This window comes from Alexandromys fortis, unplaced genomic scaffold (assembly GCF_014885135.2).
Source record: "Alexandromys fortis isolate MF-2015 unplaced genomic scaffold, M_Fortis_MF-2015_v1.1 scaffold_70, whole genome shotgun sequence".
Classification (NCBI taxonomy): Eukaryota; Metazoa; Chordata; class Mammalia; order Rodentia; family Cricetidae; genus Alexandromys; species Alexandromys fortis.
In genome coordinates, this window is record NW_026067955.1 from 4,082,757 (window position 1) to 4,084,850 (window position 2,094).

Here is a 2,094-nt window from a genome sequence, read left to right on the forward strand (position 1 = left end):
CATGTTCCAGGGACTACCTAGCACCAAAAGCACTATCCTAAGGCCAAATAAATCAAGACCTTAAGCTAGCTAGAAGCCTGCTGGGCTCTTAGGTCAACAGCTGGCTAACAAGAGTAGGAAATAAGAAAAGATAGGTGGGTTAAGCAGAAGAACAGAGAGGAATAATTTCCTGGCGAGCCCCCCCCCGGGGGGGGGGCTTCCTGGCTTCCTTCCTATAGGCCCTGAACTTCTTCCTAGGAGTCCTAGCTACTGGAAGTGAGGGGTATTGAATATTTATGAATTAATGGAGTTCATAGTGTTTTCTGAGCCATAAGTTTTCATGATGTGTGTTTGGTGGGTAAGGCAGCTGCTAGTGTCTGCTGGCGCATTAATCCAGCTTGCTGTTATAAATTATTTTGTCTGGGTGTGGGAAGGTTGAGGGACAGGTCAGGCATTAGGAGAGAGGCCTCCAGTAGTCCCCAGCAGTGGTAGTGGGTTGAGTGCCTGTGTAGGGGAGACTGCACTGGAGACAGATGTTTGGGGAAAGAACTCCTGCCTGGAGCCGACAAGAAGGATTCAGAAAACATTGTGAGGAGAGTCAGAGTCATTAAATCCTCATTGATAATGATTTCCCAAGGGAATGCTCTCAGAGGTACTGGGGTCCTAGCAACCCGAGGAGGGAAGCCTAGCTGCCATTGGATAGCCTTGTGAGCTGGCTGTGGGCCTGATTGGCTCTGTCTCTGACCTGGTCTTTCACAGCGTCAGGTGAAGAGGCTGGCTTCTGAGGGCCAGACCTCTGCAGTGTAGTGTGGTCTGAGGGGTATAGGATAGCTGATGGACAGAGTCCATCCTTCCTGATCCTTAGTAACCCAGGATGCAAAATAAGAAACAGGCTGGGCTTCAGTTCTCATTCCCACGTAAGGTGATGCATGGCTCCCTCTAGGCTCGCGCTGCCTCAGCTGCAAGACGGGGATTAGAAATCAGACCAAGCTGTGCTGCACCGAGGATGGTATCTGGTGGTGCTCAGGATCCCTGATGCCGTCCTACCCCTGCCATTCCCCGAGGGCACTTCATGGCACACTGTGTTAGAGTATCGGTGCCTATCACAGCACAAGGTTCCAGCAACCTCCTTAACCTATACAGAGTCAGATATGGGTCTTCTCCTTGTCAGGGGTAGGGAGGAGCAGGCAGTGGCCCCAGAGCCAAGTGAGCAGCCTACTCCTAGGCGTTCAAGTTTATGTCAGAAGGTATCAGGTCCAGTTGCTGTTGAAGAGGATGGAGAAGGGGAATGATAGGAGAGAGGGGGCAGTGCGGGGTGGGGGTGTTGAGAAAGGAGAGGGAGAAGATTAGTGGAGAAGGTTTTCTTCAGACACAGACAACAGCCTATCCTAAGACTAGGGATGGGGAGTATAGATTCACCTCCAGTCCTGTGACCTCTGTTCTCCTTGAAGCGCCACCCTGAAGAACATTGCTCTTTTGAATAACTCATCCATGCTCAAGTTAGAGATGAGGCAGTCAGGTTGGGGGATGTGTCATGGAGGGAGAATCCAGAGACCCTCAGGTACTGGAGAGAGGACAAAGGAGTGACTGTCTGCCCAGATGGGGTCTTATTAAGCAGAATTCTATAGCTGGCTTGAAGGGGACATGGAGACTGCTCAAAAGGATGCCCGTGTCTACAGCCATACCACCCTGAATGCGCCTGATCTCAGAAGCTAAGCAGGGTCGGGCCTGGTTAGTACTTGGATGGGAGACCGCCTGGGAATACCGGGTGCTGTAGGAAAAAAAAAAGATGCCCGTGTGAAGTGGGTGGCTTTTAGAGTCACTAGAGCCTGCCCCTACCAGGTATTGGATTCTTGCTAGAGCAGCAGAGACCTGGAGGGGAAAGGGTCAGCAAGTGAGAGCTGTGGGGACCAGGGACTGTCCATTTGCTGCATGTCCTGGTCACTCTGCCATTCGGATGGAACTTCTCTGTCTATAAATGCAGATGAAAGGTCTCTCTCTGTCTCACCCAGTCACACTGGACCGGTTTCTCTCTTGCTCCCGAGTTCCTGCAGCCGCTTATAAAATCACCACTCTGAGGCTTAATATTAGTTACAATTGTTTGGTCAGTGGCTT

General features: G+C 51.1%; 1 pseudogene; it reads left to right on the plus strand.

Moving 5' to 3' along the window:
• The first annotated feature begins 1,650 nt into the window (after window positions 1–1,650).
• Window positions 1,651–1,759, plus strand: LOC126507554 (uncharacterized; annotated as a pseudogene).
• Window positions 1,760–2,094: the final 335 nt, after the last annotated feature.